Source organism: Lipotes vexillifer, unplaced genomic scaffold (assembly GCF_000442215.2).
Source record: "Lipotes vexillifer unplaced genomic scaffold, Lipotes_vexillifer_v1.1 scaffold19, whole genome shotgun sequence".
In the NCBI taxonomy this organism is placed as follows: Eukaryota; Metazoa; Chordata; class Mammalia; order Artiodactyla; family Lipotidae; genus Lipotes; species Lipotes vexillifer.
Window position 1 is genome coordinate 3,301,122 of NW_006793856.1, and position 26,909 is coordinate 3,328,030.

Here is a 26,909-nt window from a genome sequence, read left to right on the forward strand (position 1 = left end):
TCAGACCCTCTTCAACATTTCCCAGTTGATCCAATAATATTCTTTATGAGAAATGGATCCAGTTCAGAATCACACATTTCATTTTGATGCCACATCTCTTTAGTCTTTTTCATTCTGGAACAGTTCCACAGCCTTTGCTTAATTTTCAAGACTTTTGAAAATTATAGGCCACTTGCTTTGTAAAATGTCCCTCAATTTCTGTTTTTGTATTGTTTTCTCTTGATTAGTTAGGCGTCTTTGACAGCCATATCACAAAAGTAATTCTGTGCTCTCCTCATTGCACCGTATTGAGAGCACATAGTGATGTTCACTTTAATCTCTTGATTAATTAAGGTGATGCCTGACAGATTTTCCTGCTGTGAAGCTATTTTTGTTCGTTTATAATTAAAAGTATATTGTGGGGGAGGTTTTTGGAGATAAGAATTATCCTATTCCTCAATAAACTTTCAGTTTATTCATTTATTAATTTATATCAGTATCATCTCATAGATTTCTACTTTATTCAGTGATTTATAATCCATTCATATCATTATTTATTTGTATTTTTATTTTGGCCAGTGGGAGCCACTTAAGCTGGTTGGTGTGTCCATTTGACACATTAACAAAGGCCCTAGAATCAGCCATTTCTTCATGAACCAGCCATTTCTGGTTCCTTTGTATAAAGAATGATATTTAGAAGCCCAGTTTTGGGTGTCAGGTGTTCTCATTGCTATTAGAGCGCTGTTCCCAGGCCCTTTCACAGAACTAAGGAATATATGTGTGTGTATTCATACACATTAACATCTATTTTTATTTCTATTTATATCTCTCTACATTGAAATCCATGAGTTCACACCAATATCCTGTATTCCAATCCAACATCAGAATTCACTGTAATTTTCTCCCTTTCCTTATCTGTAACTTCCTTGTTAGAAGTAAGAGCCTATCTCACATTATCCATATATTTATACATTTGATCAATCTCACAGTAGATTGATCCAAACTCCCATCACCACTACAATCCCCCTCTCACTATTATTGGGATATAACACCTCTATCTGGGCCATCCCCACATCTAGAAGCATCCCCTCATATGCTTCAGCTCCAAAAACTCCATCAGTTTGTCCACATGGACAATTTCATAACCTTGCTTAGACTCTGCATTACACTAAGCTGGCCAGCCCTGCATGAATACCCTTCCTGGTCACTGACACCCACCAGACCACCCAACATGTGAAACTTTGTCACCATGCTTGAGCTCCCATAGTGTCATTAGGCCTTTCCCTTGCAGGAAGCTGTCCACACACTAGAGCCTCGTTCTTATGCACTGACATGGGCAAGGGGAAGAATGAACCCATTACACCTTTACCACATAATGATTTCATTTATAAGTATTTGTACCTGTCCTGATGGGTAACAGCTGCTGCTGAACTGATTTCTGAGATACCCTAATCAAAATAAACCAAACTGGATAATTCTGTTCCCAGTGATTCCATCCTGCCCAGTCATCTCTCTTTTCCAGAACATGAGCCCCTTCTTTTTGAGTAGCTTCTACAAGGCATTAGGAGATTCATGCTTAATGAGCAGGACAAATTCTATTTTATTCTTTACGGGAAATGGTGAAGCATTCACCACTTTAGTGTCTTATAAATAGCCTAGGCTCTGCCTACATAAAGGATAAATTCCCTTGGTGTTAGCTCAGCTCCATATATAGAAAGGCACCACTTCTAAGTCAGCCTTCAGTACTATCATATTAGCTAATTGTTTCACTTAACACCACTTTGTGTTGCCAACTAATTTAGAAGTTTCAAGGCCCACATTGTATTCATCTTTGTATCCCTAGTGCCTGAAGCACAATAGGCTCCTAAAATTTTTTTAATGGATGATTGAATGATTGAGTAAATGAGAGAACTTCAGGAGCTATAAAGTGAAATTTCTTTTGATCCTTCTCATAACACAAAACAAATAATAAAGTTTTCATTACCAAACTATTGGTTTACATGTAAATATATATATCCACGTATGTATGTATTTATATGCTATTTTTGTCCTCCAACACATGCTTCTATGGGGGACAAGAGTTCTCATATTCCTTATGAAGAAACAAGGGGTGATGTGGACCATTATAATTTCAAAGTCACTTTCTTCTCATTCACTGAAAACACCTGAGACCAATCCTATCTGTAGTTATAAGATAGTTTCCCTTCATATCTGCCTCTGTTCCTTCCACATCACACATCTGAGCATATAAGATCATCCCCAAAGTATGAGGGTACAAATAAGCTGAACATTGTCATAGTTTTGCTTTAACAGACATACACAAACAGTACTGAATATAGCTCTGTTAACTTTGGTCCCTAATCTATCAAAATCTGTCATATGCTTTCAGTACCCATATCCAGTTCTAAACCAAAATATCTTTTAATAGCTATCTATTATTTAGTAAACCTAGTACTCACTACCAAATTTCCACTGATACCTGACATGATTTGCATAGTTAGTGAGTGCTAAACTGGAAATCTTTTAACCTGCAGACCCAGGAATATTGAAATGTAGTTTAACCTCATTAACATTTTGACTGATTCAAACCACAGTATAACCAAACAAAAATGATGACAAAGCTCATTGTTTCTATTTATGAAGAAAGATTTATAAAGGAAGTATATTTATATTATTCAGTTAAAATACCACTTTCAATAATGGTTAGGAAAATTAATGACACTTAAGGTTTACAAGAAGAATTTACTTTAAATTTTATTAAAACTTAGCAAAATTGAAGATTCTCAGATGAATTAGTCTATGAAAAGTGTCATAAATTTAGAAGGTCAGTTATTTGGGGAAATACACACACACAATGTAAACAATTAAGATACTATACATCAAGTGATGCCATGGAAAATGGCAGAGCAGGAAGCTCCAGGGATCAGTCTCTTCACCAAAAGAACAATTAAGTTGGGGAAAAAAATGTATCAGAATTATCTAATTTGGAACTTGGGAACATGGTCAGACATTTACAACAACCAGAGAATCACTTGGTAAAGGGAGAGGCTGCTGAACTTTGGTAAGAATGTGACCTGCATGAACCAGCTGTGAACCCTTATTCGTCAGCCCACTTTGGCCTTGGAGATGGCAGCCCATACTCCTAGAGCAAATGGCAAGTGCCAGGGTAGACAGGAAGGACCTTGTTCTCCACAAATTTAAGGTTGTATGTTGTTTTTTTTTTTTTATGATAGATTCTTTTTTTTTTTTTAACATCTTTATTGGGGTATAATTGCTTTACAATGGTGTGTTAGTTTCTGCTTTATAACAAAGTGAATCAGTTATACATATACATATGTTCCCATATCTCTTCCCTCTTGCGTCTCCCTCCCTCCCACCCTCCCTATCCCACCCCTCCAGGCGGTCACAAAGCATAAGGTTGTATGTTTTGGATGGTTTGGCTCTTCCCTGAGAAACAGGTGCAGACTCTTGCCTTTGTTTTGGCCCCCTCAGACTGCAGTGGAGTCCCCAGCAACAGCTTCTACTGAAAGATTTAAAGACATACATAGTTTTAAAAATTCAGATATTTAAGGAAATAGCTCACAGGCTGACTGAAGAGATAATGGAATTGAATGTTTTGTGAACACATATAATAAGGAATAGAGACCTTGCAAAAACAGTTAGGAAAAGTCACTGTCCAAGTAGACAATCACAGCCCTCAACAAGGAACAAAAGAGATCTTCAAAGAGGAAGAGAATCCAGATATAACACATTATAGCACTCAAACTGTGCCGTTCTCAACAAGAAATTACAATGCATACAAAGAAATAAGAAAATATGGCTCAATCACAAGAAAAGAATAATTTGACATAAAATCCCTAAAAAACCCAAATGTTGAAATTACTAGTCAAAGAATAGTCAACTCTCTTAAATATATTTAATTTATTTAAAAGAAACCATGGAAAAAGAACTAAAGAAAATCAGGAAGACAATATAAAACAAATGGAGAATTTCAATAAAGAGACAGAAATTATAAGGCACCAAATGGATATTCTGGAGCAGAAAAGTACAACAACTGACATTTAAAAATCCACTATAGGGATTTAACAGTTGATTTGATCAAGCAGAAGAATCAGCAAACTTGAAAATAAGGAAATTGAAATTACCCAGTCTGAAGAACAAAAAGAATAAAGCAAAATGAACAAAATCTGAAGGACCTCTAGGGCACAATCAAATGTAGCAACATATATATCATGGAAGTCCTAGAAGAAGGAGAAGGAGGAGGAGAAGAAGAAGGGGAAAGAAAGAAAGAAAAAACAGAAGGAAGGAAGGGAGAAAAAGCCAAAAAAGTTTTGAAGAAATGAGAAAGTCTGGAACTCCCTAAAGGTGCTGGTAGACATTAATCTACACATCAAAGAAACTGAACAAACTTCAAGCAGGGTAAAATCAAAAATATGTACATCAACATCAATTACAGTCAAATTGTTAAAAAAGACAAAGAAAGAATTTTGAAAGCAGCAAGAGTGAAGTATAAGCCGTCCTCAATAAAATTAACAGCTGATTTTTCATCAGAAATCATGGAGGCCAAAAGATAAGAGAATGCCATACTAAAGTGCTGAAAGAGAATAAAATGTAAACCAAGAATCCTATCTCTGGCAACACTATCCTTCAAGAATAAAGGAAAAATTAAGATGTTCTTAGATAAACAAATTAAGGGAGCTTGGTAATAGTAGATCTGCTTTACAAGAAATGCTAAAGGCAGTCCTTTAGGCTGAAATGAAAGAACATGAGAAAATAACTTGTCATATGAAAACATATGGAACACTGGTAAAGGTATCTGTTGATACACGGGTAAATATATAACCCTATATTATTTTACTTTTGCTTTGTAACTTCTCTTTTTTGCCTTTGTGACTTAAAATATATGCATAAAACAATAATTATAAATCTATGTTAATAGACACACAACATATTAACATACAATCTGTGACAGTAACAACATAAAGGGGACTTCCCTGGTGGCACAGTGGTTAACAATATGCCTGCCAATGCAGGGGACATGGGTTTGAGCCCTGGTCAAGGAAGATCCCACATGCCACAGAGCAATGAAGCCCGTGCGCTCCAACTACTGAGCCTGTGTTCTAGAACCTGCAAGTCACAACTACTGAGCCTGCGAGCCACAACTACTAAAGCCCATGCACCTAGAGCCCGTGCCCCACAACAAGAGAAGCCACCGCAATGAGAAGTCCACGCACAGCAACGAAGAGTAGCCCCCGCTCGCCAGGGAAAGCCCGTGCACAGCAACCAAGACCCAACACAGCCAAAAATAAAAATATAAATAAATATAATTAATTAATTAATTAAAAAAATATATATGTATATATACAACATAAAACGAGGGGGCAGAAACATGTAAGGTCAAGGTGTTGCATACTATTGAAATTAAATTGGTGTTATTGAAAACAAGTTGTTATATTTACAATAGCCAAGATATGGAAGTAACTTAGGAGTCCATTGATAAACAAATGGATAAAGAAGATGACACACACACACACACACACACACACACACACACACAGAAGAATATTACTCAGCCATAAAAAGGAATGAAATCTTGCCATTTGCATCAACATAAATTGACATAGAGGATATTATGCTAAGTAAAATGAATCAGACATAGAGAGACAAATACTATATGATTTCACTTAGTGAAATCTAAAAAACAAAACAAATGTAAAACAAGACAAAACAGAAACAGACCATTAGATACAGAGAACAAACGTGATTGCTAGAGTGGAGGGGAGTTGGTGGACGTGTGATTAGTTGAAGGGGATGAAGAGGTACAAACTTCCAGTTACAAAATAAATATGTCATGGGGATGTAATGTACAGCATATGGAATACAATCAAAAAGCAAAAAAAAAAAAAGAAACGTCACCACACAAGTATCACTGAACAAAATCAAACAATATTTATGAAATATATTGGAATAAGAAAATTAATGTAATCAATAAAAAAGAAAATCTCTTAGAAAAAAACAAGAGTCAACATAAATAAAGGATAACAGGAATTCAAAATCAAGATCTTTGGAAAAGAAGTAAAAATCATTCTTTCTCCTGGCTTCAATCCATCTCCAGGATGACCCAGCCGTGTGGCTGGCAGGGTCTTGGTGCTCTGGCCTGGTGTCAGGCCATAGCTTCTGAGGTGGGAGAGCAGAGTTCAGGACATTGCTGCACCAGAGACCTCCTAGCCCCTCATAATATCAATCAGCGAGAGCTCTCCCAGAGATCTCCATCTCAATGCTAAGACTCAGCTCCACTCACTGACAAGCAAGCTCCAGTGATGGAAACCCAATGCCAAACAACTTGCAAGACAGGAATACACCCCATTCATTAGTAGACAGGCTGCCTAAAATCATAAGTTCACAGACACCCCAAAACACACTGTCAGATGCAGTCCTGCCCACCAGAAAGACAAGATCCAGCCTCCTCCATCAGAAAACAGGCACTAGTCCCCTCCACCAGGAGGCCTACACAACCCACTGAACCAACCTTACCCACTGGGGGCAGACACCAAAAACAACGGGAAACACGAACCTGCAGCCTGCAAAAGGAGACCCCAAACACAGTAAGTTAAGCAAAATGAGAAGAAAGAGAAATACAGAGCAGATGAAGCAGCAAGGTAAAAACTCACCAGATCAAACATGTGAAGAGGAAATAGGCAGTCTACCTGAAAAAAGAATTCAGAATAATGATAGTAAAGATGGTGCAAAATCTTGGAAATAGAATGGAGAAAATAAAAAGAAACGTTTAACAAAACCTAGAAGAACTAAGGACCAGACAAACAATGATGAACAACACAATAAATGAAATGAAAAATCTCTAGAAGGAATCAATGACAGAATAACTGAGGCAGAATAAAGGATAAGTGACCTGGAAGATAAAATAGTGGAAATAACTACCACAGAGCAGAATAAAGAAGAAAGAATGTAAAGAATTGAGGACAGTCTCAGAGACCTCTGGGACAATATTAAATGAACCAACATTTGAATTATACGGGTCCGGGAAGAAGAGAAAAAGAAAGGGACTGAGAAAATATTTGAAGAGATTATAGTTGAAAACTTCCCTAATATGGGAAAAGAAATAGTCAATCAAGTCCAGGAAACACAGAGAACCCATACAGGATAAATCCAAGGAGAAACACGCCAAGACATATATTAATCAAACTATCAAAAAGTAGATACAAATATTACAAGCAGCAAGGGAAAAGCAACAAATAACACACAAGGGAAGCCCCATAAGGTTAACAGATTATCTTTCAGCAGAAACTCTGCAAGCCAGAAGGGAGTGGCAGGACATATTTAAAGTGATGAAAGGAAAAAACCTACAACCAAGATTACTCTACCCAGCATGGATCTCATTCAGATTCCATGGAGAAATTAAAATCATTAGAAACAAGCAAAAGCTAAGATAATTCAGCACCACCAAACCGGCTTTACAACAAATTCTAAAGGAACTTCTCTAGGCAGGAAACACAATACAAGGAAAAGACCTACAATAACAAACCCAAAACAGTTAAGAAAATGGTAATAGGAACATACATATCGATAATTACCTTAAATGTAAATGGATTAAATGTTCCACCCAAAAGTCATAGACTGGCTGAATGGATACAAAAAAAGACCTGTATATATGTTGCCTACAAGAGACCCACTTCAGACCTAGGGACACATACAGACTGAAAGTGAGGGGATGGAAAAAGATACTCCATGCAAATGGAAATCAAAAGAAAGCTGGAGTAGGAATTCTCATATCAGACAAAATAGACTTTAAGATAAAGACTATTGCAAGAGACAAAGAAGGACACTACAGAATGATCAAGGGATTGATCCAAGAAGAAGATATAACAATTGTAAATATTTATGCACCTAACATAGGAGAACCTTAATACATAAGGCAAATGCTAATAGCTATAAAAGGGGAAATCGACAGTAACACAATAATAATAGGGGATCTTAACACCCCACTTTCACCAATGGACAGATCATCCAAAATGAAAACAAATAAGGAAACCCAACCTTTAAATGACACATTAGATAAGATGGACTTAATTGATATTTATAGGACATTCTATCCAAAAACAGCAGAATACACTTTCTTCTCAAGTGCTCATGGAACATTCTCCAGGATAGATCATATCTTAGGTCACAAATCAAGCCTTGGTAAATTTAAGAAAATTGAAGTCGTATCAAGTATCTTTTCTGACCACAACACTATAAGACTAGACATCAATTACAGGAAAAAAACTAAAAAATACAAACACATGGAGGCTAAACAGTACACTACTAAATAACCACGAGATCACTGAAGAAATCAAAGAGGAAATAAAAAAATACCTAGAAACAAATGACAATGAAAACACAACGACCCAAAACTTATGGTATGCAGCAGGAGCAGTTCTAAGAGGGAAGTTTATAGCAATACAATCCTACCCCAAGAAACAAGAAACATCTCGAATAAGCAACATAACCTTGCAACTACAGCAATTAGAGAAAGAAGAACAAAAAAAACCCAAAATTCGCAGAAGGAAAGAAATCATAAAGATCAGCTCAGAAGTAAATGAAAAAGAAATTAAGGAAACGATAGCAAAGATCAATAAAACTAAAAGCTGGTTCTTTGAGAAGATAAACAAAATTGATAAACCACTAGCCAGACTCATCAAGAAAAAAAAGGGAGAAGACTCAAATCAATAGAATCAGAAATGAAAAAGGAGAAGCAACAACTGACACTGCAGAAATACAAAGGATCATGAGAGATTCCTACAAGCAACTATACGCCAATAAAATGGACAACCTGGAAGAAATGGACAAATTCTTAGAAGTGCACAATCTTCTGAGACTGAATCAGGAAGAAATAGAAAATATAAACAGACAAATCACAAGCACTGAAATGGAAACTGTGATTAAAAATTTTCCAACAAACAAAAGCCCAGGACCAGATGGCTTCACAGGTGAATTCTATCAAATATTTAGAGAAGAGCTAACACCTATCCTTCTCAAACTCTTCCAAAATATAGCAGAGGGAGGAACACTCCCAAACTCATTCTATGAGGCCACCATTACCCTGATACCAAAACCAAAGATGACACAAAAAAAGAAAATGACAAGTCAATATCACTGATGAATCCAGATGCAAAATTCCTCAACAAAATACTAGTAAACAGAATCCAACAGCACATTAAAAGGATCATACACCATGACCAAGTGGCGTTTATCCCAGGAATGCAAGCATTCTTCAATGTATCCAAAACAATCAGTGTGATACACCATATTAAGAAATTGAAGAATAAAAACCATATGATCATCTCAATAGATGCAGAAAAAGCTTTCAACAAAATTCAACACCCATTTATGATAAGAACTCTCCAGAAAAAAGGCATACAGGGAACTTCCCTCAATATAATAAAGGCCATATATGACAAACCCACAGCCAATATTGTTCTCAATGGTGAAAAACTGAAACCATTTCCACTAACATCAGGAACAGGACAAGGTGGCCCAGTCTCACCATTATTCAAAATAATTTTGTATGTTTTAGCCACAGTAATCACAGAAGAAAAAGAAATAAAAGGAATCCAAATCAGAAAAGAAGAAGCAAAACTGTCACTGTTTGCAGATGACATGATACTATACATAGAGAATCCTAAAGATGCCATCAGAAAACTACTAGAGCTAATCAATGAATTTGGTAAAGTAGCAGGATACAAAATTAATGCACAGAAATCTCTTGCATTCTGATACACTAATGATGAAAAATTTGAAAGAGAAATTAAGGAAACACTTCCATTTACCATTGCAAAAAAAGAATAAATACCCTAGGAATAAACCTACCTAAGGAGACAAGAGACGTATATGCAGAAAACTATGACACTGATGAAAGAAATTAAAGATGATACAGACAGATGGAGAGAGATACCATGTTCTTGGATTGAAAAAATCAACTTTGTGAAAATGACTCTACTACCCAAAGCAATCTACAGACTCAGTGCAATCCCTATCAAACTACGAATGGAATTTTTCACAGAACTAGGACAAAAAATTGCATAATTTGTATGGGAACACAAAAGACCCTGAATAGCTAAAGCAATCTTGAGAAAGAAAAACGGAGCTGAAGGAATCAGGCTCCTAGACTTCAGACTCTACTACACAACTACAGTAATCAAGACAGTATGGTAATGGCACAAAAACAGAAATATAGATCAATGGAACAGGATAGAAAGACCAGATATAAATCCACACACATATGGCCATCTTATCTTTGATAAAGTAGGCAAGAATATACAATGGAGAAAAGACAGCCTCTTCAATAAATGGTGCTGGGAAAACTGGACAGCTACATGTAAAAGAATGAAATTAGAACACTTCCTAACACCGTACACAAAAATAAACTCAAAATGTATTAAAGACCTACATGTAAGGCCAGACACTATAAAACTCTTAGAGGAAAGCATAGGCATTACACTCTATGACATAAATCACAGCAAGATCTTTTTTGACCCACCTCCTAGAGAAAGGGAAATAAAAACAAAAATAAAGAAATGGGACCTAATGAAACTTAAAAGCTTTTGCACAGCAAAGGAAACCATAAACAAGATGAAAAGACAACCCTCAGAATGGGAGAAAATATTTGCAAATGAAGCAACTGACAAAGGATTAATCTCCAAAATATACAAGCAGCTCATGCAGGTCAATATCAAAAAAAAAACAAACAACCCAATCCAAAAATGGGCAGAAGACCTGAATAGACATTTGTCCAAAGAAGATATACAGATTGCCAAGTAGCACATGAAAGAATGCTCAACATCATTAATCATTAATCAATGAGGTATCACCTCACACCAGTCAGCATGGCCATCAACAAAAAGTATACAAACAATAAGTGCTGGAGAGGGTGTGGAGAAAAGGGAGCCCTCTTGCACTGTTGGTGGGAATGTAAATTGATAGGGTCACTATGGAGAACAGCATGGAGGTCCCTTAAAAAACTAAAAATAGAACTACCATGTGACCCAGCAATCCCACTACTGAGTATATACCCTGAGAAAACCATAATTCAAAAAGAATCATGTAACACAATCTTCATTGCAGCACTATTTACAATAGCCAGGACATGGAAGCAACCTAAGTGTCCATCGACGGATGAATGGATAAAGAAGATGTGGCACATATGGAATATTACTCAGCCATAAAAAGAAACGAAATTGAGTTATTTGTAGTGAGGTGGATGGACCTAGAGTCTGTCATCCAGAATGAAGTAAGTCAGAAAGAGAAAAACAAATACCGTATGCTAACACACATATAGGGAATCTAAAAAAAAAAAAAAAAAAAAAAAAGGTTTTGAGGAACCTAGGGGCAAGACAGGAATATAGATGCAGACATAGAGAATGGGCCTGAGGACATGGGGAGGGGAAAGGGTAAACTGGGAGGAAGTGAGAGAGTTGCATGGGCATATATATACTACCAGATGTAAAATAGATAGTGGGAAGCAGCCGCATAACACAGGGAGATCAGCTTGGTGATTTGTTACCACCTAGAGGGGTGGGATAGGGAGGGTAGGAGGGAGATGCAAGAGGGAGGGGATATGGGGATATATGTATATGTATAGCTGATTCACTTTGTGATATAGCAGAAACTAACACACCATTGTAAAGCAATTATACTCCAATAAAGATGTTAAAAAAAAAGAGAAAAATATTGTACTAACTTAGTATTGTGACAGATAGAATGTAGTAGACTTATCATGGTGATTATTTTGTAATATGTAAAGATAATCACTATGTTCTATATCTTAAACTAATATAATATTGTAAATTAATACCAAAAAGGAAAGAAAAAAGAAAAACCAGCACAAAGTCAGAAGCCGTGCTCTGTCTGTCTCTGCCAGCTCTCAGGAGAGTTTGTCATAAGGGGTCTCAATCCATAAGGGGCTTTTGTTGTCTCAACTTTTGTTGTTTTGTTAGTGCTGGAAAAGTCCTGCAGGGTGTCACAGATTAGCGAGTTTGTGACTGGAGGTATCTCACATTCTAATGGGAAACCAGAGACAGCATTGTCACTACACCATTCTTACCTCCTATGACAACAAAGGGCTTTACTTTCTTAGATTATACTTAGCAATAAACTCTCTGGTTCTTTCAAGGGCTGCATTTTTTCAGCCCTCTTTTGGGACACATCTTATGTTCATGGTTAAGCCATAAGAAGGCTTATCTGTTTGAGTAGCTATTGAGATCTATATAAGATCCTACTCATCAATGGCCAGATAATGGATACTTTGAATTGGCTATATTTGAAAGAAAAAAGAAAAAAATACAGAGCTCTCATCCTAAACAACTGTCTTGCTGATACCTATGGAAAGATCAAGTTAAAAATTAGACACAAAAATCACTTCCCTGGTGGTTCAGTGGTTAAGACTCCATGCTTCCAATGCAGGGGGCGCAGGTTCAATCCCTGGTTGGGAAACTAAGATCCCACATGCCACATGGCAAAAAAAAAAAAAAAAAAATTATACACAAAGGAATGTAACAGAGAGCCCTAGAGACTCCCTTAACAAGATGAAAGAATCTAGAAGGGTAGAGGAAAAATTTTCCTCCCCTACACCTATGTAAGCAAGTAGTTGAAACACTTAAATTTTTTGATAGAATTGTATTCAAAGTATGTGGGGACGTGAGGAAACTACAACCAACTATGGTGAGAGGGTTGGAGAAAGTCTCATAGAAGTGATGGTGCAATGGAGGGAAAGATATGGGGAGCTGCATTTTCAGTGAGGAAAAGCACCTGTTCAGAGTCATGGATCCTGAAAGAAAAGGTGTCATAAGTGAGGACAGACCTTGAACTTCAAGGAGGTAGTGAGGTTCTGGAGATGAAGCTGAGGGATGTGTGAGTTGAGGCTGGAAAGTCCTTATCAGTGCAAAAAGATTGCGAATTGACTTTATAAGCAGCAGAGATGCCATGACATTTGTGAAGAGGGGAGCATTGTTGTATTTGTTGTTTTTAAGGATAATGCAGGCAGCTTTGAGAAGGGTGGACTTCAGTGGGAAACAGAAAGGAAGTGAGAGTGTGTTTGAAAGGCTATTATAATTTGTATAAACAAAAGTTACTGTGAAACTGAACCTTGCTAAGGGGAAGGAAAGCATTGGACATGGTTCTGTTTATTAAACTCCCTGAAATTATAACTAAATAATTATATATAATTAATTATATATTTAATTAAATGATTATATTATAATTATCATTAAAAATATTCACATAAAAATACAAATAAAATAAAGTACTGAAATAAATAAAATTTAAAACTACTCACCTAAGTGTTATTCTCCTTGTTAAAGGACAGTAATTTCAGCATGTAGTTGGACCACACCATTTACCGTAAACACTCTCTGAGTCCTGGAGGTGCATGTCCTGGAGGTGCATGGAAACAACCTTGGTTGTGGTGGTCCAGCCCTGACCAAGAGATGTGTTAGAAAAGTGAAATAGCTCATTTTCATGAAAGCACTTCAAATAATGTAAAACTGATGGTCACTGACAAATTAAATCTAACACTTTTTTTTTTTTTTAATCTAACACATTTTAACGAAACAGCTATTCCCTATCCTTGCTAGCTTTTCTAATATCTTTATTCTTGGGGTGAGATTGCATGTTTCCAGGAATCATAATTTGCATACTAAAATGTCTGGGCTATTAGTTTCAGTGTTCGTTGTGAAACTTTCTCTGTCATCTCCAGTGTTTTATTTGGTTTTGTTTTATTTTTGCTCTTTCCTTACGTATTCTCTAACCTCCCGCAGTTTTTTGTGTACACACTGCCGGTTTGGCGTACTACTTACTCTAATAATGTTGTGTGTGTGCCTCCTCTCCTTGGTCACAGTGCCACAGAGGTATAGATCTTCCTTACATAGTACCTAGCACAAAATGTGTTAACAAGTATTTATTCAATGAATATTGGAATAAATCATAAATGAATAGAATGGCCAGTTTTCAGGTCTTTCAATGGAGGAAAGGTCAAATGCCAGACCCTTGCCTTGATCTGACAGGGAAAATCCATTTCAGAGTATTACCTAGACTCCAATCCCAAAACAGACTAGGATGATGAGATGAGAAGCACATTTCTTTCTTGAAGACTATGTTTGTCAAGTTAACCAGAGACTTTAGACCTCAGCATTATTTTCACTTGTTGTGAATTCCTGTATTTGTCATGTACAGTTCATTGGCATCGCAAGATGAGTACATTAAGTGTGTTCATAGGATGAAAATAAACACAGCACGGGAGGGCAGAGATTACTGTACTGTGTAAACTGGGTAAAACTGCAGAGGAAAAGGGAGTAAATCAGCCAATAAATATTTGCACTATTAGTAGGAAGACAATAATCCCCTTTCTGATATGTTTAAGACTATTTAAATCTTTTTTTTAATAACATTTTTGTTATTCTCTCTTCTAGAATTAGCCTAAGTTTAGAAATAAAAGAACAGAGAATAAAATAAAATAAAATAAAATAATAGAGAAGTCAAGGACATACCAAGTCATACAGTTGGTCTGAGGGGCTTGTTCTCGATGCAAAGTTTGAATGTTGATTGATCTCTGATTTCTGCTCATTTACTTCAGAACTCTGTTCGCTAGTTTGTGATATCCTAAATGAATGCCTTTCTTCCCTCAAGATCCTTTTGCAGTCTCCCTCAGAAAATGTTATAAGGATTACATCTCACAAGTTTTTTTTTGTTGTTGAATAGTATGATTTACTCTTACTTTCAAAAAGGACCACACAACAACCTCTAATAATTACTGATCAGGCAAAGCCAGTGATATTCTACACCTTCATTAGAATTTTGAATTTGGGCATTAGCTGGTAGAGAAATGAAATTTTCCCCTTGTTAGCTGGTGAATTAATACACCTCCATAGTGGGTCAAAGCTGTTCCTTCTGGTGGGCGTTTTGGCACCCCTTATAAGTTAATTAAAAGATATGAGTACACTATTATTTTGTTTTACAAATAGCAGATATACTCATGACATATATACACTAATATATATAAAATAGATAATAAGAACCTGCTGTATAAAAAATAAATAAAATAAAATAAAAAGAAGTATTTCATTCATTTAGTCTGACTGAATTGTGCCCTCAGAAGTAGAATGAAACACCGGTCTAACTAAATCAGGGTATTAATACTTGTAAACTATGAAAATATCTGGAATGGTTATTTTAATTAAAATGATTTTCTGCAAACATTTTGTTTCCCATATTCTATTAATAATGGAGAAAAAAATATTCTTTCTTTTAGTAAAATATTTGACTTTTTTTCTTTCCCTTTTTCCCTCCCCGAAAGCAGTAAATCTATCTCTTTCTTGATTTATAAGAGCTCTCCTGAGCCATTCATATGCCGTGAAGGTTTTGCACATTATTATTCTTTAGTTATCATTATAATAACAAAGTAATTTCCCTAAATCCACATTTCACTTTTGGCTAAACTATTTGGTTCAAATATGTATACATGGGAGTTTGAACAGGGTTTCTCCAAACGAGGAAGGCTCTGTTAGAAGCTCTGTTAAGACGCAATTCAAGGTTAAAATTCAGCTTGACTCTCTGAGCAAACCCAGCACCTTCACTCCCACCCCCAGTCCAGGCCTGTGGTTTCCTCCTCTCCCCTCCCCCAGAGAAGGAAGCTCATTGACATTAGCACACAAATGCAAAATCACCAGCCAAGCCTCTCCCTAGGAATACAAATTAGGGGCAGGTAGTTGAAGAGCTTAGAAAGCCGAAATCGGTCACAATGAGAAGGGTGAATGGATGAGAGACTGAAAGTGGGGTAAAGTGTTTAGCTTTTGTCATTTAAAGTGACGTCTTTAACTCTTTGCCTTCTAGAGACTACCCCTCATCAAATAATAGAGCTTTGCAATCTAGAGTTCCAGGGTAAAAAAAAGGTATTCTGTTTCCTTTTATAAGGTATAATGATAAAATTAGATATTCACTGGGGCCTATGTCTGACAAAATTACGGTAGATAGTCTGAGACACTGAATAATTTCCTAGTAGACTTTTTATTAAAAAGAAAAAAAAAGAGGTCCACATTAGCTGACTAGTGAGTTTCCCTTTTTCCCTTTGGTCACTGCTTTTAGCTCAATGCAAATAGTGTTTTACTGCATTTACATTTGGCTGAATTTTGATTTGGGAGGTGAGTTTGGCTGGAAGCTTGAATCTTATTTTTTAATTAGCTCTACCTTGTCTAGTAATCAATGGCAGAGCCTTGCCACGGCTTTCTGTCACAATTATGAGATCAGTGACTAAGTTTTTCCTAGATTGCTGAAGCTTTGGATATCCTGAGACTTGGATGTCCCAAAAGAAATACTGGAGGCAAAGCAACCAGCAATGTGCATACACATTCTCAAACTCAAATCTAAATGTTTAAGCATGATGCTACCTCAGTGATTAGAAACAGAACTACAGACTATCAAGATGCCTTAGTCTTTTTTTAAGGCAACCAAGGGACACAGAAGTAAGTATACAGCTTAACTAAAACTCAGGGCTTCTACTACAACAGTATATTTGACTTAGAACTAAAAGTTTTTATTTTAATTAAGAGTTCATTTCCAGACCACAGGCACATGAGAAGATGCTTGACATTGCTAATTATTAGAGAAATGCAAATCAAAACTACAATGAAGTATTACCTAACACCAGTAAGAATGGCCATCATTAAAAAGTCTACAAATAATAAATGCTGGAGAGGGTGTGGAGAAAAAGGAACTCTCCTACTCTGTTGGTGGGAATGCAAATTGGTATAGCCACTATGGAGAACAGTATGGAGGTTCCATAAAAAACTAAAAATAGAACTACCATATGACCCAGCAATCCCACTCCTGGGCATATATCCGGAGAAAACTCTAATTCGAAAAGATACATGCACCCCAGTGTTCACTGTAGCACCATTTACACTAGCCAAGACATGGAAGCAACCTCAATGTCCTTCAACAGATGAATGGATAAAGGAGATATTGTTGGCTTAAAAAAATGTACAACGTGAGAGTTGCGAGTTAAGTTTTATTTGGGGCAAAATTAGGACTGCAGCCCAGGAGACAGCATTTCAGATAGCTCTGAGAAACTGTTCCAGAGAGGTAGGGGGAATATCAGTACATATGTCATTTTGGTGAAGGGGGAGTACATAAAATCAAGCACATACTTTTTTGCAGAAGGTTTCTACTAGTCACACGGAGCAGTGGTCACTATGAAGGATTTTAGTGCTTTTCTAGATATGAGGAGATGCAAGAATTGGGCTCATAAAATCGGCTCCTGAAAATATCTAATTATCTGAAGACTGGTTCTGCCAGTTTTTCCCAGAGCACAGAGTGCCTCATTTCTGCTCTCTACCCTGAACTCCTTTCATGGGGTGTTGAAAATCAGCAGCTGCAGCAAAACATATTTAATCCTCGTAGAGTTATTTGGCAAGTGCCAATTTGTTGTTGACCATTTATGTATATATATGATGGAATATTACCCAGCCATAAAAAAGAATGAAATAATGCCATTTGCAGCAACATGGATGGACCTAGAGATTATCATACTAAGTGAAGCAAGTCAGAAAAAGAAAGAATAATATCATATCGCTTATATATGGAATCTAAAATCTGATACAAATGAACTTATTTACAAAACAGAAACAGACTCACAGACATAGAAAACAAACTTATGGTTACCAAAGAGGAAAAGGGATGGGCTGGTTGGGATAAATTACGAGTTTGGGATTAACATATACACACTGCTATATATAAAATGGATAAGCAACAAGGACCTACTGTATAGCACAGGGAACTGTATTCAATGTCTTATAATAACTTATAATGGAAAAGAATCTGGAAATGAATATATACATATATAATATATTACATATATAATATAATATATTATATATATATATATATATATATATATAAAACTGACTATGCTGTACACCTAAGACTGGCACAGCATGTGAATTAACTATACTTCAATAAAAAAATGGTTATTAAAAAAAAGAGTGCATAATTTGGAGAGACCAGTTCTTGTTCTAACGATAGAGATCAGAAATCATTACTATAATTATTTATTAAATACCTTCTGTGTTCCCTCCAGATTCATGTTTATCTCTGAGCCTTAAGTTTATGGTAAGACTAATTTGGACAAACATGTTGTAATTGCAGAAGAAGATATATGTCATTGAAGCAGAGAGAGTTTTTAAAAAATAAATCCTAAGATATCCAAAATAGTCATTTATATGATAATATTGAAAGGGAGAGGGCTGGGAGACAGAGCACATGTTGGGCATGCCTGTAATGGGTTTTTACAGTCTATTATGTCATAGTCACAATGTTTCCATTGCAAAGGAGGGGAAGCAGGGCCACAGAAAGCTTTGGTTTTTATTTTGTTTTATTTTACAATGACATTCTTAACTAATCCTATTCCTCTTATTTCTCCAGATACATACAATTTTTCTGAGAACAAATATGGTCTTTCTTTCTCAGTGTCTTGAATAGTACTGTTTATAATATTCGTGCTTAAAAATTTAGCAATTTAAGAGCACCACACCAGACACCTGAATTCCCCATAGAGAACACAGAGGTATTTATTCATCTTTTTTTTTTTTTTTTTTTTTTTTTTTTTTTGTTTTTTATGCGGGCCTCTCACTGTTGTGGCCTCTCCCATTTGCGGAGCACAGGCTCCGGACGCGCAGGCTCAGCGGCCATGGCTCACGGGCCCAGCCGCTCCGCGGCATGTGGGATCCTCCCGAAACGGGGCACGAACCCGCGTCTCCTGCATCGGCAGGCGGACTCTCAAGCACTGCGCCACCAGGGAAGCCCTATTCATCATTTTTTATTTCACGCCCAGGTAACGCTGGTAAGTGTCTGCTCTGAAATTTACCAATGGTAAAATCCACATATAAAATCCAGGAGACAATCATTAGTATCAGATAAACAGTTCTAAGAAAGGCATTCTCTGAAAATTATCATTTTGTCAAGGAATTTTCCTCGAAAACTCCAAGGAACTGTCCTTCTCTTTAGGTTGACATTGGGATTGGAGAGTAGATACTTCCTCCCACTGTCTTGTTTTATTTCTTGTTTGTTTGGTTAGTTTTGTACATTTTTAAAGAAACGCTGCTGTAAATCACAGTGAATACAGAGGCAATAGGGTGGAAGTTAGTTGATAAAGATGCAAACTTTAGAATGAGATAAAAGTTTGAATGGAGGCATCTCTGCCATTTACATCAGTTTGACATCTGCGGGCTTTAGTATCTTATCTACAAGCGTAGGATAATATCTACCTCACAGCAGGTTGTGGGGATTAAATGGAATCATGTTTGTAAGAAGCCTCACCTAGGTGCCTGTATCTGGGAGCTACTCAACCCATGCTGAACTACTCTCTTCAGAGAATAAGAACTTGCTTATTTTGTAGCTGGGTTATTCACCCAGAGGATGGCTTTAGGAAGAGTGGGTTGAGGAGCTTAGTCTAATATCAGTGTGAAGCTCAGCTGGGTTCTGAGAAGGGATCTGATGGAAGATGAACAACAAGGGGTAAAACTCAGGAAAGTGCAGAGTAGATTGGTTTGAATTAGAGGCTGTCTGCTGTCACCACATCCCTTTTGCCAACCCCTCCTTTTCAGTAGGTAACGAGCTCCATCTCAGAGGGCTCCATCTCAGGCCTGGAGCCTGAACCTGTATACAGAAGAGCTCTTGGACTCTGCCTGCATGTTCCACATACATCTCAAACCTCTCATGTCAAAACCAAAATGCTCCAACTTCTCCATTCAATCGGCTCTGCACCTTGGGTTCTCTAGCTTTATGATTGATGTTATTATCTAGCCTGGAAAACCGGATTGCATCATTAACTTTATCTATGTCAAGGACATTCAATTAGTCACCAGGTTCTGTAGGAACTTTTACCCAGTGTCATTTCTTCTTGATCTTTATCACTACTGATTTTTCTTAAACCCAGGCTTTGATCCACCCCTTAGCCTCAATACACCCAATTCTTCTCACTTGAAATGCTGTTGCCCTCCCTTCTCCACCTCAGGAATAACCACTCCTATTTCAAGAAACAACTGCACTGCCCCCTCTGTTCATTTCTTCTCAACCCCTTCAGTGGATGTTTGCTTCCACTCCGATCCAGTAGTGTCCATCTAAAACAGGGGTCCCCAACCCCCGGGCCAGAGGTGGTCCACGGCCTGTTAGGAACCAGGCCGCACAGCAGGAGGTGAGCTGCGAGCAAGCCAGCATCGCACACATCACTACTGCCTGAACCATTCTCCCACCTTGTCTGTGGAAAAATTGTCTTCCATGAAACCGGTCCCTGGTGCCAAAAAAAAGTTGGGGACCGCTGAAAAGATGAAATCAAGAACATAGCCCCATTCACTGTTTATTCTTAAGTTTTCCGTTTTATTAAATGTCTGCATTTTAAAATTATAAAACTAAGAGAAAAACTTGAAAGTGTTCCAGTAAATGATTCAGCAGTGTATAAAATGTAAGTCCTGTATCCCCAGACAAAATCACCACCGTTAACAATTTGGTATATGTCCCACCCTAAATAAACAGACACACACACACACACACACACACACACACACACACACACAAGCACCAACACACACATATTTCCAAGAATGAGATTTTAAATACAGACCACTCTCTGGTCTGCTTTTTGGATATTTTTCATGTCTGACCATTAATATAGACATATGGCATCCTTTTTAACCGGCACATGCAATGAAACACTTTTCATTACATGTGTGTCACAATTTATTTAGCAATCATATCAATAACAATTTAGGTTGCTTGATCGTAGCTATTATAAACATGTGCATTAGACATCTTTAGATACAAAGCTCATAACATTTGTCTAATAATTCCCGAAGACAGTTTTCTTAAAATCTATTTACAGTATCAGAGTATATGCATATTTTTGATATTATTAATACTTCACATTAGTTCTCTAGAAAGTTTGTACCCATTTTCATTTCCTCAATTATGGACTTTCCTCCCTTTTACCAACAATGGATATCATCTTATTTTTAATCTTTGTCTGTTTTTTAAGTAATAAATAACATCTCATTTTTCTTTCTTTTCCTGAGTTTAAACATCTTTCAATATTTCACTTGCACAATTTTTTTTTTACTTATCTCTTTATACTGTTTGCCCATTTTGTATCATTTGGCTCATCTTTTTCCCATAGGTAGGTAAGTATAGGTAGATACATAAGTAGGCAGTTAGAGATAGATAGATACATAGATAGATACATAGATAGATAGATAAACTGTCTTTCAACTTTGTTTAGGCCTTTACCATTTAGACATTCAAAAAACTCTATGTAGCCACCTGCCACTATTTCACATTAAAGTTCCTGGTTTTGGTGTTTAAATAAAGGTTTCTTTTTAATTAAAAGAAAAACTCATGTATCTTTTAGTTTTTGTTTCCTGTTTTCTTTTTTTTTAATTTACGCATTTGACTATTCATTCCTTTTTAATGTATTTGTACTTTTAAGGGAGCAAACTTATATTTTCCCCAAAACACTTGTCAATAAACTCCAAATCATTTATTAAACAATCAATCATTTCCTCTTTGATTTTTATTTATTTATTTTAATTTTTTTTTTCTATTTCTTTATTTTTGGCTGCATTGGGTCTTCGCTGCCGCGTGCGAGCTTTCTCTAGCTGGGGCGAGCGGGTGCCACTATTCACTGTGGTGCGTGAGCCTCTCACTGTGGTGGCTTCTCTTGCTGTGGAGCACGGGCTGTAGGTGCACAGGCTTCAGTAGTTGCAGCACACAGGCTCAGTAGTTGTGGCTCGCGGGCCCTAAAGCGCAGGCTCAGCAGCTGTGGCGCATGGGCCCAGTTGCTCCGTGGCATGTGGGATCTTCCTGGACCAAGGCACGAACTCATGTCCCCTGTATTGTGGTTCTTGACCACTGTGCCACCAGGGTGGCCCTCTTCTTTGATTTTTAAACGTCACTTTTGTTATATTAAGGGGATCAGAATATGCCATCCTCAAATATGCCATTTTAGCATAAGACTTGTTTTAAGCTGAAGGCAATTAAAAAAACAGCGAACATAGAAAGGGGTCTCTGCCCTCCCCTTATCTGCCTAAAAGCAGGGCATAAATTCCCCTTTGTGAAGGTTTACCCCCTTTCCTTTCCCGTACCAAGAAGAGAAATCACAACAATTATCACTGGAGACAGAAGGTGGGCACTGACCTGAGCCTGCACAAACAAACCTTACTAAAATCCCTTTCTTCCATTAGTTTACCCCATATATTTATCTTCCCATAATTCACCATCCCTAGAATTTCAAACCTCTTTTTCTTTGTCTCCTCACCTCTCCCCAAATTTATCACCCTTTGTTGATATATAACCCCTTGGGTTTAATGCCTCTTTGAGTCTGTCTTCATTTCTTTTCTAAGAAAGCCTTTGTTTGTGCATGTAATAATTAAAATATTAACATCGAATAAAATTTATATATCTTTTCTCATGTTAATCTTTTGTCAGTGTATGCTCCTGCTGTGGTCAAAATGCTGTTATACGCCCTCTGAGAAATATAAAGAAGAATGAAACATGATGTTTTCCATCCAGGAGACAATCTAGTTGGGAAAACTTGTTTGGAAGTAGCTCCAATAAAAGTCAGTATACAAAAGGGGTACTAAACATCAGTATAATAGCATTCTATGCAGCAAAGATCCAGTCAGTATCTGTATTCCAGGTGCTGTGCCAGACTTTATTTGTACAAGTACTCGTGATCCTTAAGAAGCTGACAATCTAACCAAGAGAGTCAGATCTATAAAGTTAACTACACAACAATGAGATCTGCTCATCTACATGATGAATAAAATGCTGTGTGGACTCCAAAAGCAAGTTGTGAATGGGTGGGGAAATCAGTCATGGGAATGGTTTTACCGCAGGACTAACATTTAGGATAGACCTAGGAGAAGAAGACGTGTTACTAGGCAGAGCTGGAGAAGAGGATTCTGGACCCATAAGGAAAGACATTAAGAAAACATGATCTTACAAGAAAAGTGTGTTTGCATTGAGTAGGGGAATTAAAGTAGTGGAGAGAGAGAAACCCAGAAGTGTACATTTAAGCCAGATCATTTAAGCCAGAGTGTCAAATTTTTGAATAGGGTAATAAAGAACTATGATTTTTAAAACAATAGAGTCTTTAATATACATTAAATCCTCTGAGTGCCCTTTACCTAATCATAGCAAGAGTTGAATTTATTTCATCAAATTTGGAATTTATATTTGAGTTGATGAGCCCTATAACACAAAGTTCTTGACATATGTTAAGTTTACTTTGGGGGCCCTAGGAGCAGCTATCCTCCAGACAGCAAAAAGAGGCTTGTGTGACAGCTGATGGGAGAGAACTAACAACAAAGTAAAATATCATGAACAAAGGAATAAATAGTGGTTTCAACTATAAGCCCTGAGAGCCAATGTTCCAAACTGCAGGCATTGATTTGCAATCAACCTGCTTTTAGTTTCTAGTTTATTTACTTAATAAAGACCACTTTTATTGAATAATGATTAATAATTACCCTTTCAACACTGAAGTGTCTAGCCAGTGTGATGGTGAAAATGATAATGATAATAATATAATAGGAGCTCATATTTGAAGCTTTTTGATAGGGAATTTTTGTAGAGTGCATTTTGTCCTGAAAGCTTTATATGCATTATACTCTTCAGTTGTCACAAAAAATCCTCTGAGGTAGATACTATTTTTATTCCATTGGCCCTTGAAGAAACTGAAGGTGAAAAAGACAGTGCATCCTTCCTAAGGTCGTACACTTAACTTAGTTGCAAATCTAGCCTCAATATCTATCTGACTTTGGAAATGACATTCTTAATATTGTTCCTATTGTTGCTTTAGAAAGATAATTCTAACAGTAAGTGAAAGCCAGGGCTTCCCTGGTGGCGCAGTAGTTGAGAGTCCGCCTGCCGATGCAGGGGACGCGGGTTCGTGCCCCGGTCCGGGAAGATCCCACGTGCCGCGGAGCGGTTGGGCCCGTGAGACCTGGCCGCTGAGCCTGCGCGTCCGGAGCCTGTGCTACGCAACGGGAGAGGCCACAACAGTGAGAGACCCGCGTACTTCAAAAAAAAAAAAAAAAAAAAAAAAGGTGATTCAGGAATATAGCGTAAGTGACTTGGCAGATGATGATATATCATCCAACACAGGGCATGCAGGCCAATGAGCAGGTTCTGGTGGGACACTCAGAGGAGTGGTCGGAACTGAAAATACACATTTTGGAATCAGTTTCATTTCAATAATAGCTAATCCCTAAAGATGACTTTAACCAAGGCAAGAATCTGTAGTAAGACAAGATGAAGAAACAGGCTAGAATACTGGAAAAATCCAAGGTATACCAGTGGTCAACACAGATGCTGTAAGAGTTTAAAGATGGCAGAGTTTAATTCTGACTGCAGACATTAAGAAGGGCATCTTGGAGGAGGTGGGAATCAGGGTGGAATTTAAAGGTGCAGATGGAGAGAGTAGTGGAAGATGGGAATTCCAGGTTGAGAAAACAGTTTGAATAATAGTTGACGAAAGTCATTTCAGGAACTTAAGAGTGTACATGAGAAGGGTAAAGTTGGGTTGGGTAGGAGAGAAACTGGGTAGCGGTTGGTAGAGCTGGATAGATGATGGGGTCACCTTGTAGGGATGTGAATTGGTATGGTAGAGTTTTGAGCAGGAGAGTTATGTGATCAGTTCTGAGTTTCAGGAAGAAAGCTTGTAGAAGACTGTCCATAGGATATAAGAGGCTCTGACCTTTTCCAGGCCAGATCTCCAAATGACCGCTGTGTTAGGGAACCATGGAAGGGTGTCTTAGGCTTTCTGAAGCAGAAAAGGATGTGAATGAATGTATTTCTTTTTAATAAACCCTAAGAAATCTTTAACTCAGACCCCTAACTGACCCATGAACTAAAGAAAGAAACTCATTAATCATCTAATTATGAAATATCTGGCTTTTAACTTGAGCAAATTTACAAACTAGTTATGACAGCATTTCAGAAGAAAAATATCTTTCATCATCCTGTAACTTAAAGAACAGAATCTTAAATTATATATTATTTACAGTGTTGAAAATTTGGAAATTGTTCAAAAGTTTGTCACTCTGAAGAATAAATTACTTGTAACTTTATAATTATTTATACTTCAGATATGATATATTTATCCTTATAAATAGATAAATTTAAAAATATTTTTTTCTCTGATTTAGGAAGTTACATAGCTTCCTTTATTTCCATATCTCAGTGATTTATGAAGCTTAGTTTTTATGCTGTATTTTATTTTGAAATAAAAAGGAGAAAAAATGCTCTAAGAACTGTTGTTATTCCTGGAAATAGTTCTGTTTATTCAAGGCTATTAAGTTTTCTTAAAGCAGTTTAAAGAGGTTATTCCATTATATCCTGCTTTTCATTTCATATATTACACATATTTTTTTCAGAAACACTAATATTGAAATACTTTTGATTGTGAATTTCCAGGGGAATATAGGAATAATATTACTGAAAAAGCACAAAAAATGAATGAAAAGAACCAGGAAAGATTCCAATGACATTTTAAATAAGAATTTTCAAAAGCCTCTCCTTGTCCTTTGTTATTTGCTGGAAGGGTTAGAAGTTTTGCTAACTAATGTTGACAGTTGTTCAGAAAAGTTTTTATAGGAGATTGGAAGGAAATGTGACTTTCCCAGGAGGGAAGGGGAACAGGGATTCTGCTGGTCTGACTTTAACCTTAAACACCAGAGAAATGGAAACTCATTCTTCTGAGAGAGTTAACAGTAGTGTACTGGACTTTGCAAACTCTCCCCAGAAAACTTGCTGTGAAATTTGTGTTCAGCAATATTCATACTTGGTTTATGCTCTATATAAGAAGGTCAAGGGATGTTCAAGTGCATTTATCTTAGCCTAAAGATTTCAGTGAGATTAGAATGCCCCTTCACCTCCCTAATGGAGCCACTGTGCTAGTATTATTATTAATAGTAGTAGCAGTATTTTCTTTATTCTTTTTTTTTTTTTTTTGCGGGCTAGTATTATTATTAATAGTAGTAGCAGTATTTTCTTTATTCTTTTTTTTTTTTTTTGCGGTACGCGGGCCTCTCACTGTTGTGGCCTCTCCCGTTGTGGAGCACAGGCCCTGGACGCGCAGGCCCAGTGGCCACGGCTCACGGGCCCAGCCACATGTGGGCTCTTCCCGGACCGGGGGACGAACCCGCGTCCCCTACATTGGCAGGCGGACTCTGAACCACTGCGCCACCAGGGAAGCCTGCTTTTTGTTTTTAAATTGAGGTATCCCCTGTGTTATTATGATTTGAGTGGGTTGTCCTGGTATCTTTCTGATTTCTGGGAAGCACTGAAATAAAAGGAGGTGCTATGATTAGAATTAGAACTCACGTAAGGGTGAGTTTTCTCTGGACATGGACCTAACACTGAGGGTTTGTATCAACCAACTTGACCCTTAACATTCAGGACATCTAAGGTAGCAGAACAATATTAAGACAAGACACAAATAATCAGGAAGGCAGTTTTTCCAAACCATGTTTTGAGAGATATTCATATGTGTTCCTTAAAAACAAAATGGCTTCTGGGCTCAAATACATCTGAGCAACGAATAATTAAATAAAATTAAACAGATTCCTTTACTTTAGGAAGTCTCAGAACTATTAACATAGTAATGTGTTTTGCAAATCTCCAAGAAAAGATGAGTATGCAGCATTGCTCACATTTATACAGACGCTTTTCCAGAAGAGTATGTTGGAACAAATTTTGGGAAATTCTGCAGTAACATGAATGAATGAGTGAATATCTAACATGTCAACATCATGCACTTTTAAAAAATACACATACTCATACATATACACACACTTAATCCCCACAAATATCATATATATTAGGTACTATTA